We start from the raw sequence: 18,181 nt of genomic DNA on the forward strand, positions 1-18,181 counted from the left end.
AGTGTCTTGTCAAGTCTGAAATCTTAGACCTTTAGGCTCCTGTGCACACCATTCAACAATGATTCTATGTAGATTTGACTGTAATTAAACCTGCTTTTCCTTTACAATGTTGTAAGATTGACATTCAAGCAGCATAAGTTCTTATTTTTCCCTTGACAGATTATTTTCTTTATACAGATAAAGCCTGTGTTCTATTTTGAATGCTGGGAGAATGGAGATTTTCCTTTTTTCCTTTGGAGTTTGAAGCAATTAGAGCCACAAATTAATTTTTCACATTAAGAGGGATGTTTTTTCTTCTGATCTGCACCTGCTCAGCCCCATTTCCAGTTATTTGGAGGCTGCTGCACTGAAGAAGAGGAAATGCTTATGCAGGGACGGAGGGAATCACTAATGGCTAATCAATAACTGTGGAGTTTTTCAAAACTCTAAAGAGACTCAGCACAGTGTTGGGATAAACAGTGGGATCACTTAGCAGTGGTTTCCCTGGTGTGGGGTTCCTGGAAAGATCCAGAATTGATCATCAAACATCTCCACTTACATGTCTTTTAGTCACTTAAAATTCAACAATAAATTTATTTTTCTCCCTCACCTCTCTGCCTACATCCAGACTTACTTCTTCTCTATCTCCAGGCTTTGTTAAGGTTGTTTAACATCCACAGTCTTGGAGCCAGAGAGTCCCTAGTTTCTCCTTCCTCACCCTCTAGCATGGACAAGGGTTGGCTTCTTATCCACTATCCATTCCTTCCCTCTCCTATTGCTCACAGCACCCAGATTTTAATTTGTGGAATTACTCCTCTTCCACCTGCACCCCCAGGTATTTACTCCCACCTGCACCCCCAGGTATTTACTCCACCCCTAGCCCACATGGCGGACCCTGATTAGTCCAAGGCTCTTGAACACATCCTTTAATGGTTCTATCTCTCTTGCCTTAAATTAGCTTAGAGGTTGACTACATCATTCATTGTGTGGCCCTGAGATTGGTTCTGACTGGTCTAAATAGAGTAAATAGATGACTTTTGTGTGATGGTTGGAGAAAGGAAAATTTCTTCTTGTTTTGAAGAAGGTGGTGCACAAATACGAGGTAGGGACAAGCTCAGTCCCTTTTACTATCATGAAGAGACCCAGCAAGAGGACATAGCCCGTCACTGAGGGAGGCAGAGCCCAGTGCATCACAGAGAAACAGAGTCGGGGCCCAGGGTCCATCTCAGTGAAGCACATCTGAAGCCCACTTTACTGCTGCATTCTTCCTGCTACATGAGCAAACCAGCTTCCTTTATTGCTCATGCCAGTTTGTGTTGAATGTTCTGGTTATCACAAGTATCCTTGGCTAATATATGCCCTCTGATCATTCACAACAGCCTCCTAATTTTGCTTCTTTCATAAAAATCTCAAGTTCAACCTCTCTCTACCCTCCCTAGTGTCACTAGATGGTCACTATCTTATTTATTGGGATCCAACTTAATTTTAAATGACACCTTTACCATTAAGAAACTTCCTAAGAATGCAGAAGCCCAATAATTCAGAGATTAGAAAGCCGACTGAGGACCCCCCAGATGATCACATATGGGAGTGTTTTATATCCCACAGGCAGGTCTTCTGTAAATAAGCCTTTCTAGGGCTCGTTCTAGCCTGGCTTCCCAGTGTCATCCTCCCTGCCCCTTTCTCTCCATGCTCAAGCCTGGGTTAAGCTCCACACTCCCTTTTGCCACCACAATAACTTGATGCTTCCCTTCAGAACTCATGCTTTTCCTTGTTGTTATTGTTTGTTTGCTTCCCTTCGGAAACCTTGGAGAGTCAAGACTATGCTTTTTGATCTTAGGAGCTGTAGCTGTGCCTGCCACAGAGTAGGCTCAATGGCTGTGGAAGTGCATGGAAACCTGCAAACAAATGGAATCAAATGGAACTAAGGGAACAAAGGCCACAAAGGCGCTTTGTAAACCACAAGGTGCAGCAAAGGTGTAGCCTGTTATTATTACTGCTAGTCAGTAAGACAGAAATCTCTAAAAGTCTTCAACCTCTACTTCCTCCTGGATGCCAATCTTGATTCTTCCCCAGACAGAATCAATGATTCCGTTCTTGGAACTCCCTCAGTATGCTGCATTAGGCAGTTTTTTCCAGGATGCTTTATGCAAATTACCATTTATAGCTCATGTGCCAGCCTCCCTCACTAGACAGGAAAGTCCTTTAGGAGAGAGATGGGTTGCATTAATCCTCAGGACCCTTCTCAGAACCCTCCTAAGTGCTTTGAACATTAATATTAGTTGACTTCCTGCCCTCTCCCCTCCCCAGGGCAAATATCTTCATCTGTACCCACCTTCTCCCTTCCAGTCTCAGATGAAGCAGCCAGCCTCCTCTATTCTATTCTCCCATGCCCTGGAAAGTTGAAGATGAGAGTGGATTCTGTGCTGTCTTTAATCACTGGCAGCTAATGTGTCTGTGCAGTGGACAAATTCAAGAAGTCTCTTTGCCTCCCTGAAGACAGGACTTCATGCTCATGCTCTCTTAGTAAAAAGGATGTGGAGAAACTGGGGACTCACTGGGAGAAGTAGGAGAGAGAAGAGAAAATGGGCTGTTGAGGAGAGGACTTCCAGAGTAGCCGAGGGAACTGAGGGAGGATTTGCTGGCATCTGTGCAGCCCCGGAGCATGCTTGACTGAGAAAGGACTGGGCTCGGGGCTGGGTGGATTTAATTAGATGGTGTAAGTCTTGCTGGAGCAACCTCCAATGCTGACCTCTGCATCTGGCCTGAGATTTGGTGCTTGCCTGCACTTTGGTACTGTTACCTTGTTTTTTGATCCTGTCTGCTTGGCAGGAGGTAGTGCTGTTTTCCTCAAATATTAGGCCTGTGTGGCTACTGAGAACTGGTAATTGTCCAGGGAGGAGGCAGTGGCTGGAGGGGAAGGGCTGCATTCTCAAGGCCTTTGTCACAAACAGAGTCCAGAGGCCCCGGGATGGCAGGGGAGGCAGAAGTTGGCCAGCACTGCAGGGTATCACAGGATTCCGAGGCAAGAAGGAATCTTAGAGCTCACACGGTATATCGTTTAATGGATAAGGACACTTGCTTGTGAGGCCCCGAGAGCTTAAGTGATTTACTCAAAGTCATTCAGAGAAGCAGGACCTCAACAAAAGACCCAGGCTCACAGCCCACAGCTTGAGCTTCACCCATGCCACTGCAGCCTGGGCATCTGTGTAGATAAATGCACTTCACGGAGGTCAACTCAAGGACCTCCCTCCATCCTTGAGGGCCAAGAGTCATGGATGGGCAGGGGAGCAACTGACTTGGACCAAGATATGAGGTGGGTCGCGGAGGGGGTCACCCTTTGCTCCTATGGGTTACTGCTCATCTATCTTGTCCAGCAGTTTGTTAGCTCAGGTCTATTACCATGGGCCAATTGTCTACTCATGATGAATAGGGCTGCTTTTCTCCTCTCTTTTGCCTGCCCCTTCCTCCCTCCCTCCCTCCCTCCCACCCTGACTCCCTCCCCCGCTCCCCGCCTCCCTTCCCCCTTCCTTGTTTTCTCCCTCCCTCTCTGCCTCCCTCCTGGTTTCTTTCTTGAGCACCACTTTTGTGGTGGACATTGTACACTGTGGCTCTAGAGATGAAAAAAGATCCATTTCTGTTCTCCAGGAATACACAGTATAGAGATGAGGAGATGAGCACGGGGTTGGGTGCTGTTTGGGAACTAATTTTGTACTCAAGGGTCCCTTTACATGGAAATAATAGAAGAGAACTTCTAAGATAGCTCTGGAAAGAAAACAAGATGCTCTTAAGGCCACCTTCACCATTCACTGTGAGAGCCACTTACATATGGTGCCTGCACACATATATTTTCCTCTCTTTGTTGATGTCTCCTTGAATTTATTTATTCTTATTTGGCCTTCCTCAAAGTTTCATCTACATTCATGCCTTTTTACAAACAACAAGCTAGCTGAAAGACCATGCACACAGACACTCCCGTGCGGAATGACAGCCCCATGCAAATGCATGTGACCCCACAAACATTCATGGGGACAGATGTACACAAAGGATGGTCTGGATATATATGCAAGTGATGCTTGCACACAGATATGAGCAGAACTAAATAAACACACACGTAAGTGCATGTATGAAAAAACTGTATTAATAAGTGATGAAAGCTATTTTGCTCGAGGAAAGTCATTTCAGTGCTTTGTGAAAACAATGACAACAAAACAGACCTGAGGCAGCTCAGCCAGCTTTCAAGTGATCTATAACTCTGATTGCCTTGACTCTGACAGCAGAGTTCATTCAGAGGAAACACTTGGGGAAAACCAGGGACAGCAAAAGAAGCAGTAGACACTTGATTGATCCTCTCAGAGGAGAGGAACCCAGACTGTGTGCTTCATCTGGGGTCTCTGAGCGCTTTGTGCAAATTTCTGCTAGAAACCCTTAACCACTGGTTTATCAAGTTGTTTTTCCCATTAAACAGTGAGCTCCTTAGAGGCAGCATGAGTGTGGGAGTCATCTTGATGTTCTCAGCCCCCAGCACAGTTCCTGATAGTAGAGGTTCAATAAATGTTTGTTGACCTAGATGATTAATAGCTCTAACTGAAATGAGTAGACGGGGAGCACACAAGGCCACTCCTTAATTCTGGTGCATTTCCATCAGTGTTAGTTTGTTTTGCATGACTATAAAGGAATATCAGAGGCTGGGTGATTTATAAAGAAAAATGATTTATTTTTGAATCAAGGTTCTGCAGGCTGCAGGCATCTGCTTGGCCTCTGGTGAGGACCTTGGGAAGCTTTTACTCATGGCGGAAGGCAAAGGGAGCCAGCATGTCACATGGTAAGAGAGAGCGCAGGAGCGGGGCGGGGGACGTGTTATGCTCTGTTAAACAACTGGCTCTCATGTGATCTAACAGAGTGAGAACTCACTCATTTCCCTGAGGCTGGCACTAAGAGGTACATGAAACATCTGCCCCCATGACCCAAACACCTCCCACGAGGCCCCTCCTCCAACGGTAGAAATCAAATCATGACATGAGATTTGAAGGGGAGAAATTTCCAAACTGTATTTCCCTCCCTGTCAATGTGGAAGATAGTGTGGCTGGGATCCCTTAGCCTTTACTTCAACCTCTGTTCCTCTAGAGTGCTATTATTCTAGAGTCTGGGAAGCTAAGAATGACACTCCCTAACTCCCTTGCAACTACATCTCTGGCTGTGATGTAGATAATATCAACCAGCTGCACTAGGGGGAGACTTGAATTTGGAGCTGAGAAGGGTAGGGGACTGAATTGCAGCAATGTGGCGTGGCTTTGGTTTCACTGGTTGCAGTGGTAAGCTTCCTGATTTGACCAGGAATTTCCTGACTGTGGCAGGAAACTTGGTGGTACAGTTCTGTGCTGTGATTTTGGAAGTTGCTTCTGGTAGCTTAGTGATATGGTTCGGCTGTGTTCCCACCCAAACCTCATCTTGAGTTGTAGTTCCCCTAACACCCACGTGTCATGGGAGGGACCTGGGGGGGGTAATTTAATCATGGGGAAAGTTACCTGCATGTTGTTCTTTTTTTTTTTTGAGACGGAGTTTTGCTCTTGTTACCCAGGCTGGAGTGCAATGGTGCGATCTCGGCTCACCGCAACCTCCGCCTCCTGGGTTCAGGCAATTCTCCTGCCTCAGCCTCCTGAGTAGCTGGGATTACAGGCACACACCACCATGCCCAGCTAATTTTTTGTAGTTTTAGTAGAGATGGGGTTTCACCATGTTGACCAGGATGGTCTCGATCTCTTGACCTTGTGATCCACCCGCCTCGGCCTCCCAAAGTGCTGGTATTACAGGTGTGAGCCACCGCGCCTGGCCTGCATGTTGTTCTTATGAGAACAAATTCTCACAAGAGCTGATGGTTTTATAAGGGGCTTCCTCCCCCTAGCTTCACTTGTGCTTCTCCTTCCTGCCATCATGTGAAGAAGGATGTGTTTCCTTGCCTTTCACCATGTTTGTAAGTTTCTTGAGGCCTCCCAGCCCTGCCGAACTGTGAGTTAATTAAACCTCTTTCCTTTATAAATTACCCAGTCTCGGCTATGTTTTAATAAGCAATGTGAGAACAGACTAGCACCCTCATTGTAGAGTTTGTCTTTGATACCATGAGCCATGCACGTGATTGATTCCTTGTTGTAAATCCCTTTCTGTTAAAACTAGGGAAAGTACATTGCTTTTTATGAATTATCCTGATGAATACACAATTATAGGGGCAGGTGCCATTAGTGTCTACATTTTAGGGAAGCCAAAGTATTCATGTATCCATTAGCCTTCTCATTAGTGTGTCCATGTGGAAGAGTTATAAGAGGTACAAAGACCACCCCTCTTCTCACGTGGTACAATCTGCCTTATGCTATTGGAGGTACAGCAATGACAAAGACCGGTTTGCTTAAAGTCTAGAACTGGAGAGATAGCAAGAAAGCTAGCAGCTAGGATGCAGCCCCAGCATGACTGCAACAGAAAATGGCAGTCAGCCACAGTGGGCAGGCACGCAGGAAGGTGGTTTGGACTGAATGTTCCCTTCCAAATTCACATGTTGAAGCCCTAATTTCCAACGTGGTGGTGTTTGAAGATGGGGCCTCTGGGAGGTAATTGGGTGTGAAGGAGGTCATAAGGTAGAACCTCCATGATGGGACTGATGTCCTTATAAAGAGATGACCTAACCGGAGCTCACTTGTTGCCTCTGCTCTGTGAGGATACAGAGAGAAGATCACTGTCTACAAGCCAGGAAGCAACCCTCACCAGGCACCGGATCTGCTGGCACCTTGATCTTGGACTTCCAGCCTCCAGAATTTGGAGAAGCAAATGCTTCTCAAAGTTTTAGGAGAATATAGACAGAAAACAGACAATTAAATATGTAATACATGGGCTCAATTGACTGACAGTTTAATGTACTTTTTAATGTACTTTTGCCTCTGTTTTTCAAGGAGTTTGTAAGGACCTTGTGGGCAAAGGGTCTACCATGTTGTGAACCCAATTATGCCCAGCATTAGATGCATAGTAAATAATACATCCATATTTGTTCACGTATTACTTGAGGTTGACTGAATTTGCACGGCAAGATAGAGGGATACAAAAATTAGGCTTTGCTTACATAATCTCAAATGCTATGGACAATTGGCCTCTCACTGGGGTGGATGTAACGTCTCTAAGATTCCTTCCAGCACCAAGATCTATGATTTTTCTTTTCCTCATGAAGCACCATGGTTGTTTTAAAAATCAAATGGTACAAATATAAGCTAAACATATACAACATTTATTTCACCATGACTTGGTTAAGGAACAACATAAAAAAGAAAGAGAAGAAATGTTATTAAAGCCTTCTAAGCACCATCCCAAATGGACTACTCTAAGATGTTCTATTATTCCATACTTTCCCCTTTAAAATGGATTTTTCCCCTATAAACCTGCATAGATTTTTTTAGCCATTTGCTTTGTATATATACATATCAAATAGCCATTTGCTTTGTTTTATGTATATATCAAATAGCCATTTGCCTTATGTTTTATGCCAAATGCTTTATAGCCATTTGCTTTGTATATGTATATATCATTAAAACTTTATTGCTTTAATACAAAATTGTTTGTTTCTTCTGATTACAACCAAGCAAAATTATGTATGCACATGGACAAGGGCCAGGAAAGAAAAAGCAAAAAGGAAGTCAGTTATTGGGTGAAGTTTGTGAGGCTAAGGGCAATTCTTTTCTCCTTTAGATGTTTCTTCAATGTGATTATCTAACATTTAAACAAGACTATACCATAGTATTGATTAGATTTGAAAGAATAATAAAATGTTTCTCCAACAGAAAAGAGTTCAAAGCATGACAGTATGACCCAGAGAACCCTGACCCACATGTCAAGATGCTGCCAGCCTCAATGATGCCAGCTGGGAGGTGTCCTGGCACACCTCTGCACACCTAGAAGACACAGGAAGGATTTGCCAGTCCGCTTGTCTTAGTCTCCCAGATCCAGGGTCTTAGCATCAGAAGGGCCTCAGAATTCCCAAGCACTGGCCACACTCAGAGAAAGCCCTGGGCAGGGAGGCCTCCTGGGGAGACCCAGGAGTCAGTCACTTTCATTCAAGAAACCTTTGTATCCCTGTTTGTGCTTCTCATTTGACTGCAGTTCTGATCCTACCATTTTGCTATCATCTTTCTTCCTCCTCCCCAAAGACTCAACACAAGGAGCCAGAGACTGCGAGCCTGGAGAAACTCAGCTTCCAATCTTGGCTCTGCCACTCACCCTCAGAGTGTCCTCTCAGCAAACCACAGAAGCTCCCAGGGACCCAATTTCTCATGTGTAAAAATGGGGGTGTTACACCAGGTGATCTCTAAAACACTTTCATTTCTGGTATTCCAGGACTCTATGATTCTAAAAATGGAAGAAGACAGCCATGCCTTTTGTTCAACCAGCAGAATTTCAGGGCTCAATCCAAGAATATTCTTGGAGTGGCTACCAGAGAGGCCTCAAACCCAGAAACTCAACTGAGGCACACAGTCTGGTCTCTTTAAATCATCAGTCTCCTTACTCCCCCCCCCACCCCACTTTTTTTTTCTTTTTGAGACAGGGTCACGCTCTGATGCCCAAAGCTGGAGAACGGTGGGTTGATCATGGCTTACTGCAGCCTCAACCTCCTGGGCTCAGGTGATTCTTTCACTTCAACCTCCAAGCAGCTGGGATTATAGGCACGTGCCACCATGCCCGACTCATTTTATGTTTCTTGTAGAAACAGGGTTTTGTCATGTTGCTTAGGCTGGTCTTAAACTCCTGGGCTCAACCCATCCTCCCACCTCGGCCTCCTCCTTACTTTACAAATTTTTTTACACCTGTAATCACAGCACTTTGGGAGGCCAAGGCTGGTGGATCACTTGATGTCAAGAGCTTGAGACCAGCCTGGCCAACATGGTGAAACCCCATCTCTACTAAACACACATACACACACAAACATACACACACAGCCAGGCGTGGTGGGTGCCTGTAATCCCAGCTACCCAGGAGGCTGAGGCAGGAGAATTGCTTGAGCCCAGGAAGTGGAGGTTGCAGTGAGCTGAGATTGCACCACTGCAATCCAGCCTGTGCAGCTAAGAGAGATTCTGTCTCAAAAAAAAATTATTCTTGATTTTTATTCTTATTTAGAAACAGGGTCATGCTCTGTCATCCAGGCTAGAATGCAGTGGTGAAATTATAGCTCACTGCAGCCTCCAATTCCTGGCCTCAAGTGAGCCTCCTGTCTCAGCCTTCAGGGTAGCTGGAACTACAGGGATGTGCCACCATGCCCAGCTAATAAAAAAAAATTTGTTTTAAAGACAGGGTCTCCATTATGTTGCTCAGGCTGCTCTCAAACTTCTGGGCTCCAGCAATCCTCCCATCTTGGCCTCCCAAGGCATTGTGGTTACAGGCGCAAGTCACTGCACCTGGACTTCTTTACAGAATTGCTAGATAAACTTGGACTTATCAATTAGATGATAATTCTACTATGAACTCACATAGCTAGGAACTTTGAACTTCTTATGTAAATATATACACAAGGCGTCTGACAATGCAAGTTTATAAAGATGGAAAGGCAAAGGCCTTAACTGGAGGTGAGGTGGGAGGTAGAAGGGGAGGGAGTAGTTGGCATGTATTGGGCATTTTCAATGGCAAGTTCTAGAAACCGAACTCAAAAGCAGACTTTATTGGCTTACGTAGTGAAAAATTCACTTCCATATCCAGCTCTAATAAGATTGCTGGATCTGAATCGTCCTCTTTTCTCGGTCTCCTAATCCTGGTTCCTCTGTCACCCTCACTCTTGGGCAGTCCTTCAATCAAAGCAACCTCACTCCTCAAAGATAACGATGTTTTTGCCAAGCATCCCTACTTTGGTTGCTTTGGTTAGTCATTTTTATAGTCTCTAAAATAAATGACAATATAAACAAGCTTCTATCCCTGCTTCTTGATGGATCAGTATCAGTTTCTTTCCATGATGCAGGAAGATTGGATCATTCATACAGAGTTCTATCACGGTGCTTGGTTTCTTCTTCCCTCGGACACTTGTGCAGCATCCTTACACTTCATGTCTTATATTGTCCACTGTATCCTGACTTCACTCTGAAGGCAAGGAAACTTCTGCTCACGTCCTTCCTTCCATCTCGCCCCACTTCCTGCCACTTCAAGGTTAGTAGCTGCTTTATTGTATTCTGTAACCATCATAGTTTTGCCTGGGATTTCTCTATAAGTTGATTTTACAAGCAATAAGCAAGCATTAGGCCAGGCATGGTGGCTCACACCTGTAATCCCAGCACTTTGGGAGACCAAGGCGGGTGGATCACCTGAAGTCAGGAGTTTGAGACCAGCCTGACCAATATGGTGAAACCCTGTCTCTACTAAAATTACCAATATTAGCTAGGCGTGGTGGCATGTGCCTATAGTCCCAGCTACTCTGGAGCCTGAGAATTGCTGGAACCTGGGAGATGGAGGTTGCAGTGAGCTGAGATTGTGCCACTGCACACCAGCCTGGGTGACAGAGTGACTCTATCTCAGAAAAAAAAAGAGGAGGTGTTATTCATATTACTATAAGCATGTAAATGTTGTTTACTGATGTGCACAGTACTACACTAGGGTTTATTCTGTGTAGTTCTAATGTTATCACTACTTTGCCTTTCAATGTAAATTGTGCCTAACATTTAGTTCAAATATATATTTTTTAATATGCCAGTACTTGACTTTATCAAAGCCTCAAATTTTCTAACTTTAAATCATACTTTTCTTGTTGCTGTTAATTCCCAGAACCCTCTGTCTTTCTATTCTAATCTAGATCTCTACTCACTGCTCTCCAGGGTTGGATTTGATTGGTCTCCTGAATCCATGACTTATTTCTTGTTTTATACTTTTATTTTATCCCTGCTCTAGCTTCAAGTAGCTCCCTAAGAAAGGGATTATGAGAGGTAAACTTTGGACTCCTTGCCTACTTTGAAGGGTACATTTTACCTTCATCCTGGATATAGAATTCTAAGTTGGAAATAATTTTCCTTTAGAGCTTGCTCCCTTGCATCCCTGTTTCACTGATGCTGGTAAGTCTGATGCCAAGCTCACTTCTGTTCTCTTTTAGGAAGAAACCTGTTTTTCTTTTTTTTTCTCCTTTCCTTTTTCCTGCATACATTTACTATCTCTTTATCCTTGGTATTCTGAAATTTCATAATGCCATGTCTAGGTAGGAGTGTTTTTTCATCCTTTGTGCCTTTACTTAGAGGAATCTCTGTTAAGTCTTTTTATTTATTTATTTATTTATTTATTTATTTATTCTTTGAGACTTTACTTAGAGGAATCTCTGTTTAATCTAATAACTTGTGTCCTTCTTCAATTTTGGTATATTCTCTTATATTATTTCCTTGCTAGTTTCTTACTCTTTGCATCTCTTTCCAAAATCCTTGTTAATCTGATGTTGGACTTCATGGATTGATCCCTTGCTCTTAAAATTTCTCTCATATTTTTAAAATCTTTTTTTTAATATACACTAAGAGATGCTTTCAAATTTATCTTTCAATCCTTCCATTGCATTCTTTAAATTTCTGGAATTATATAGCCATATTTTTGAATTCTAAGAGCTCTTTCTTATTCCCGTATGGCTCATTTATTCATGGAATATAATTCTTGGTTTTACAGACTTTGTTTTGCTTTTGTTTTCAGTAATCTGTATCCTGAATTGTCTTTGCTCTTTTTGGGGGGAGAGTTACTACTTGATGTTTAAATTTTACATTGCAAATATTGGGTACATTGTTCATGCTTAAAAGCAAAGCAATAAAGAGGCTAAATTGAGAGCTCTGTGTCTAGTACCTGGGTTGTTGACTGTCAGGCTTTTTAATGGGACAGGTGGGGAGCAGGCTGTTATGCTGGGGTACCTCTACATGAAATTGGATGGGAGCCTTGACTCTGGTGATACTCATTATTAGGTCCTCTACTTTTCCCCAGATGGCTTTTAAAGTTGAGAAAAACTTTTTTTTTGAAAATTCTTCACTTTGTCTTTTTAAAAAAAATTAAGAACATCTCCCTCCATTGTGATGGTTACTATAAAAAAATAAGTGTTAGCAAGGATATAGAGAAATTGGAATGCTTGTGGACTGTTGGTGGAAATGTAAAATGGTGCAGCTGCCATGAAAACCAGCATGGTCGTTCCTCAAAAAGTTAAACATAGAATTACCATATGATCCATATGCCATTCCACCACTGGGTATATACCTAAAATAATTGAAAGCAGGGTCTTGAAGAGATGGTTGGATACCCATGTTAGTAACAGCATTGTTTGCAATAGTTAAGATGTCAAAGCAACCCAACTGTCCATCGATGGATGAATGAATAAGCAAAGCGTGATCTCTACGTACAATAAAATATTATTCAGCCTTACAAAGGAATAAACTTCTGTAATAGGCCACAACATGGATGAACCTTAAGAACATGATGCTCAGTGAAAGGAGCCATTCACAAAAAGACAAATACTGTATGATTCCCCTTAGATGACATACTTAGAGAGGTCAGAATCACAGAGGCAGAAAGTAGTACGCCAGGGGCTGGAAGAAGGGGGGAATAGGAGGTTATTGTTTAATGGGTATGGAGTTTTGGCTTTATAAGACTAAAAGAGTTAAGGAAATGGATGGTGGCGACAGTTGCAACAACATTATGCATGTATTATCTGGATATGGTGGCATGCATCTGTAGTCCAGGTACTTGGGAGGCTGAGGTGGGAGGATCACTTGAGTCCAGGAGCTTGAGGCTGCAGTGAGCTATAATTCTGCCACTGCACTTCAGGCTTGGTGACAGAGAGACCCCATCTCATTTGATCCAGCAATCCCATTACTGGGTGTATATCCAAAGGATTGTAAATTGTTCTATTATAAGGACATATGCACACAAATGTTCATTGCAGCACTGTTTACAATAGCAGAGACTTGGAACCAACCCAAATGACCATTGATGACAGACTGGACAGGGAAAATGTGGCACATATATACCATGGAATATTATGCAGCCATAAAAAACAATGAGTTCGTGTCCTTTTTAGGGGCATGGATGAACTTGGAAACCATCATTCTCAGCAAACTGACACAAGAACAGAAAATCAAACACCGCATGTTCTCACTCATAGGCGGGTGTTGAACAATGAGAACACATGGACATAGGGAGGGGAGCATCACACACTCGGGTCTGTGGGGGGAAACTAGGGGAGGGACAGCAGGGGGTGGGAAGTTGGGGAGAGATAACATGGAGAGAAATGCTAGATATAGGTGATGGGGAGGAAGGCAGCAAACCACATTGCCATGTATGTACCTATGCAACAATCTTGCATGTTCTTCACATGTACCCCAAAACTTAAAATGCAATAAAATATATATATAATAAAATAAATAACATTCAACCCCCCCCCCCGCAAAATACCATTATGAATGTATCTAAAAACACTGAACTGGGGTCAGATGCAGTGACTCATGGCTGTAATCTCAGCACATTGGGAGGCTGAGGAGGGGAGATTACCTAAGGCCAGGAGTTTGAAACCAGCTTGGGCAACATAGAGAGATCCCATCTCTTAAAAAAACAATTAGGTGTGGTGATGCACACCAGGAGTCCCAGCTACTTGGGAGGCTGGGGTGGGAGGGTTGCTTTAGCTGGGAGGTGGAGGCTACAATGGGCTACGATTGTGCCACTGCACTGGGAGACAGAGTAAGGCCCTGTTTCAGAAACAACAATGGAAAACCCCAAAACAGTGAAGTATACAACTGAACTGTTACAGTAGTTGTACAACTATATAACTACAACTCTAAAAACAGTTAAGAGGCCCAAGTCCGCAGGAAGATGGCGGCACCACTCATCCCCTCTCCTAGCAGATTCCCACTGGAAATTCGGTGTATGAATCTTATTACAAGCAGGTTGATCCGGCACACACAGGGAGGATGAAGGCGAGGGAAGCTGTGTTTTCTCTAAAGAAGTCTGGCCTCTGGGACATTATCCTTGGGAAGATATGGGTCTTGGCCAACCCAGAAAGTAAAGGGTTCTTGGATAAACAGGGTTTCACTGAGACTGGTGGCCTGTGCACAGAGTGGCCATGGAGTTACCTTGAGCAATCTGAATTTGAGCCTGCCACTGCCTAAATTCCATGACACCAGCAGCTCTCTGATGGTCGTGCTGCCCTCTGCCGAGGCCCTCTGGGCTGTAAGGGTGAAAGAAAAGGCCAAATTTGATGGGATATATGAAAGCCTCTTACCCATCAACGGTTTGCTCTTTGGAGACAAACTCAAGGCGGTCCTCGTGAACTCAAAGCTGCCTCTTGATGTCCTGGGCTGGGTCTGGGACCTCAGTAACATCGACCAGCGTGGGCACTTGGACTGAGACAAGTTTGCGTTGGCCATGCACTTGGTGTACCAAGCCCTTGAGAAGGAGCCTGTGCTTTCTGCCCTGCCCCCATCCCTCATCCCACCCTCCAAGAGAAACAAGACTGTGTTCTCCGGTGCCATTCCTGTCCTGTCTTCCAGCCCCCACCAAAAGACAGCCTGCACGCCACACCATCCCATGGTGGCGTCAACAGCCTCAGCAGCACAGGGAGCCTGTCCCCAAACACAACCTCAAGCAAACACAGCCAGCAGTGAACTGGGTGGTGCCAGTGGCAGACAAGATGCGATTTGACAAGATATTCCTGACAACCGACCCAGATCTGGACAGCTGTGTGAGTGGCCAGGAGGTGAATGAGATCTTCATGCACTCGGGCCTCACACAGAACCTTCTAGCACACATATGGGCCCTAGCCAATACAAGGCAAATGAGGAAGTTAAGCAAAGACCAATTTGCTTAGCTATGCATTTCATTCAGCAGAAAGTCAGTAAAGGCATCGAACCCCCTTAAGTCCTCTCGCTGGACATGGTCCCACCCTCGGAGAGAGGCACTCCCGGCCCATACAGTTAAGGCTCTCTCGGCTCCGGGGAGTTTACTGGTGTGAAGGAGCTTGATGACATCAGTCAAGAGATCACCCAGTTACAAAGAGAGAAATATTCACTGGAACAAGACATTAGAGAAAAGGAAGAGGCAATCAGACAGAAAACCAGCGAGGTACAGGAATTACAAAATGACCTAGACTGGGAAACAAGCAGTTTGCAAAAGCACGAGGCTCAGAAACAAGACGCTCAAGACTGCCTGGACAAGGTGGACTAGCAGAAGGCCAAGCTCTGAGACATGCTGAGCGACGTCTGGCAGAAGAGCCAGGATGAGACTCAGATGATCTCATCATTGAAAACACAAATCCAGCCTCAGGAATCTGACTTAAAGTTCCAGGAAGACAATCCGAACCGAGCCAAGTCGGGGCTGAACCGATTGCAGCACGAGGAAACCCAGCTGGAGCAGAGCACGCAGGCTGAGCAGGTCCAGCTGGAAACCATCATCGAGTCCCTGAAGTCAATGCAAGATGAAATCAACCAGGCAAGGAGCAAACTTTCCCAACTGCATGAAATCTGCCAGGAGGCCCACTGGAGCCGGGGCAGTATGACCAGTGCTTGATGGAGCCCACGATGCCAGCCTGACCGACCTGGCTGACCTGAGCGAAGGCATCCCTGGCAGAGGGGGGCGGTTTTGGAGCCATGGATGATCCTTTTGAAAATAAAGCCTTGTTATTTAGCAACAACACTCAAGAGTTGCATCCAGATCCTTTCCAGACAGAAGACCCCTTTAAATCTGACCCATTTAAAGGAGCTGACCCCTCCAAAGGCAATCCATTCAGCAATGACCCCTTTGCAGAACAGCAGCAGCTTCAACAGATCCATTTGGAGGATCTTTCAAAGAAAGCAATCCATTCCGAGGCTCTGCCACCAACGGCTTCTTCAAGTAACAGACAAAGAATGACCCATTTACCCCAGACCCATTCATGAAAAACCCTTCCTTACCTTTGAAGTTTGGCAATGAGGAGCAGCAGCTGGCATGAACCAAGTGGGACAGCGAGGAGGCGGAACAGGAGAGGCTGGCGTAGTTGCAGCGGCAGGAGTAGGAGGACCCGGAACTGGCCATTGTGGCCAGCAAAGCTGACATGCCCGCCGCCTCAGCGTGGGTGTGCGCAGGCAGGACAGGGCACGGGCTGGTTCCAGAGGGGGGCAGCACAGATATCCATATATGCACACACATGCCATAGCCACCGTCCACCAAGGACCAGGACTCGGGGGCTCGTTCAGGGTGAGGACACTCGCCTGCAAGGCCTGGAAAGGTCACATCTCCTGGGGAAGCCCTTACAGAGGCCTTGGCCACCACGTCTGCAGGTCCCTCTGTCTACTGTGCCATCCAGGGCTAACTGCGTCCAGCTCTTCCTCTGGGAATGAACACACGGTGGTCAGCCGAGGAGAGGAAGCACGCGGGGCCTCCCCGCCTCCCCGCCTCCCCGCCTCCCCGCCTCCCCGCCTCCCCGCCTCCGCTCTCATAGCTGCAGACATCCCCGCCCTTCCACGCATCAGTCAGACGCTCCCCCAGCGGTGTATGCATTCATTGTATAAAATGAAGTTTGAATGAATAATATAAAATATTTTAATACAAAAAAAGTCAAGAGTATAAATTTTATATTATGTGTATTTTACCACAATAAAAAAGAATTGAAAGAGAAAACAACTGTCCTCAGTTTTTGGGAGAAGTTCCTGGTTAGGCAGATCTGGCGCTGTGGTAGGGAGGAGTTGGGTGGGGCTGTCTATATGCTTCATCTGCGGGTCTTCAGTTACTCCTCAGCACCACTTCTCACACCTGTGCCCTGTGTCACCTGCTATCTCAGAGTCTAGAGTTTTCTTCAGGTCCTGCAGCCCCTTTGCTTGTATTCCAGGCTGACTGTCCATCTTTTCCCTTTATTTTTCATCATTCTTCCCTCTGCTTTATGTCTTCCAGCAGTTCATTAAAACTCTTTGCCTACTGCTCTCTCTCCTGCAATTCTGTTGGCTCTTGTGGGTTTGTGCCTTTCAAATTCTTTTGCCATCTTTTTCATGGGATCTCTGGAGGAGGGGTGATACCCAGGTGTGCTTGGTACCTCCCCCTGTATTGTCCAACCAGCAGAGTTGTTAATTTTGTCTAGAGGGAATGAATCTCTATATTTTCTATTGATTATGGATGTAGAGAGACTTTTGAGTTTACTTTAAAATACTCTAGTTTAGGGTTGAAAGGAAACTTACACTTTAATAAATAAATCCCCATGTCTTAATTCAGGGCTGGATGGAAATGTGGACTTGAATAAATAAATACCATGTCTCTCTTACATCAGTCACGGTTCAATCGGAGAAGCATGGCCACTAGGTATGCCCTTGTTTATTATTGATTATAGGGATTTGACCTTATGCAGTTGTGGGGGTGATTGGAAAAGTCTCTCTATGGCTGTTTTCTTAGTGCTTGATCCTGGGGTTTGAATGCTGCAGGGTGAACAAGAAAGATATATGTAAAGCAGGGGAGAGTCAAGACAAGATGGAACCAGAGGCATGACTTGGAGTCCTTAAGGATGGATTGAGCCTGTCGGTTCTTGTTGCCCTTGACCTTGGTGGTGTGGGTGTCCTGTGGAAGGAGCTGGAACCCTTGATCACAGAGGTAAACACACACTTGATTCAGGACCTGTAGAAGCTGAATGGGGATGTGAGAGAAGGGGTAGCAGCTTGAGGACTGATTGCTGTCTCATGGTATCCAACTGAGCCAGCAGGTGAGTGATAGTGTGTGGGAGCTGCTTAGTCCCCTGCACCTGCCCGCTGAGCATGAGAACCACATGGCTGCAGCTTTACTTCCACCCTTCCAATCTCCGAGACCTGTCCCAGCTGGGAATTTAGAAGGAAAGGAATTTTAGGAACCAGTTTCCTCTTGTCAAATTGACACATTACAAAGCCACCACATTTTTGGAATAGAAAAATTAGGCTCAGAGACATGGCATGAATTATACAAAGCTTTATAATTCTTTTAAAACTTGAACTAGAAACCAGGACTTTTGATTTCCAATTCAAATACCTTTAAAAAATGCCTCCACCTTACTATAGACATAACACATTCTTATTAGAGAAAATTTGAATAACATAATAAACTTAAGGTAAGATAAAATATCACCCATAGTTTCATCATTTAAACTCAAATCATTGTTAATGTTAGTGTATTCCCTTTCATTTTTTCTCTGCCTATGTACTATATTTCCATAATTCTATGACACGTGCATACATATATATTTTCTTAT

The 18,181-nt window shown here is 44.7% G+C and overlaps 1 pseudogene; it reads left to right on the forward strand.

Annotated features, from left to right (window-relative positions):
• The first annotated feature begins 13,815 nt into the window (after window positions 1–13,815).
• On the forward strand, window positions 13,816–16,365 carry LOC116541317 (annotated as a pseudogene).
• Window positions 16,366–18,181: the final 1,816 nt, after the last annotated feature.

Source organism: Sapajus apella, unplaced genomic scaffold (genome assembly GCF_009761245.1).
Source record: "Sapajus apella isolate SASKATOON/1434 unplaced genomic scaffold, GSC_monkey_1.0 scaffold150, whole genome shotgun sequence".
NCBI classification, from domain to species: domain Eukaryota; kingdom Metazoa; phylum Chordata; class Mammalia; order Primates; family Cebidae; genus Sapajus; species Sapajus apella.